Genomic DNA, 1698 nt, shown 5'->3' on the forward strand with positions numbered 1-1698 from the left:
TATATATATATATACATATATATACATACATACACACAGTCTCACAGGTGAACAAATAAAGAGAAGGCATCAGCTTAGAAGTCTGTTAATGAAGTTAACCAAATCACTGACACTTTTCAGAGATTCCAACACAATTCCTTAAATACATTTCCATGTTATTTCTTGACAGCTTCCTACCCACCACCACCATCGCCTCCTCTGATCAAACTCACACATTCTGCCTGGTGTAATTTCCTTGATATCTTATTTTAACTAATTCCAAGACTTGCTACTCTTTTATTTGTTTCAGTCATTGGACTGTGCCCATACTGGGGCACCACCATGAAGTGTTTAGTCCAGTGGTTCTCAACTATTTTTTTTTTACCTATGGACCACTTTGGTTCTTATTTTTCCTGGGTAGACCTTCCTATCCATTCAATGTTTATAAAAATCCTATTATATTTTGGGAATTAAATATAATCAGGAATCGCATTAAAAAATTAAGGTATTTGATATATTGAAGAAGTATAAACAATTCATTGCACATGAATTTTAACAAAAAAAATCTTATATGAACCCCCAAGGATCATATGACCCCGAGTTGAGAACCACTGTTTAAGTCAAACAATCAACCCCAGTATTATTTCAAGTCTAGTTCTTATTTGTGCAGTGTGGGGACAAGCATGCCAAAGAATGAACCCGATGTTTTCTCTGTGTGTGATAAAAGGAGACTAAAAGGGGCTCAGGTAGGGTTTGCACACTCTGACCTTGTAAAACCGTTACCAGTGACGACTACCTAAACAGATCCATGGGTTGGAGGGTTGTTGCCTGAGTGATGCTAAGGGGTCGTCCACCGAATCACCAACAAATGATGGATTCAGCAACATGCTGTCACAGCGTATGGCCCCATACTGCTACTAGCACTTACTTTATCTCATCTTCGTCATCATCATCGTTTAATGTCTGTTTTCCCTGCTGGCATGGGTTGGATGGTTTGACTGGAGACTGGCAAGCCAGGAGGCTCCACCAGGCTCCAATCTGATCTGGCAATGTTCTTACAGCTGGATGCTCTTTCTTACGCCAACCACTCTGAGAGTGTAGTGGGTGCTTTTTATGTGCCACCAGCACGGGAACCAGTCAGGCAGCACTGGCATTGACCCACACATGAATGAATGGTGCTTATCGCGTGCCACCAGCACTGGTAAGGGCCACAACTACAATTTCCATTTAATTGTGATTTGATTTGATATTGATTTTACTTGACTCAATAAGTCTCCTCAAGCACAGAATGTCGCCCGACGATTCAATGGTACTTTTTAAATGGGCTGGTTATGTGACATTGGTGTGGGCTATGGCTGTGATCTCACTTTCCTTGCCGGGTCTTCTCAATCACAGCATATCTGTCTTTTTATTTTTTTTTGCTGAAATGCTAGCTTATAGGGATGTAAACAAATCAATACCAGTTGTTAGATGGTAGTGGTAGTACAAACACAAAGATACATATAGATACATATAGGGTGGCCCAAAAGTAGGTTTACAGTTATTCAACTATCTCTTTTGCATTCATATATTAACAGTTTAGATCTTAATTATAAAAAAATATGAAACCATTATTCTATGCTAATTTAGTTAATTGTAAGATAGAGATTTAAATGTAATAAAATGTTTTAAAAGAAATTTAAAGTGCCTACGTGATAACTGTAAACCTACTTTTGGGTC

This window comes from Octopus bimaculoides, chromosome 10, assembly GCF_001194135.2.
Source record: "Octopus bimaculoides isolate UCB-OBI-ISO-001 chromosome 10, ASM119413v2, whole genome shotgun sequence".
In the NCBI taxonomy this organism is placed as follows: domain Eukaryota; kingdom Metazoa; phylum Mollusca; class Cephalopoda; order Octopoda; family Octopodidae; genus Octopus; species Octopus bimaculoides.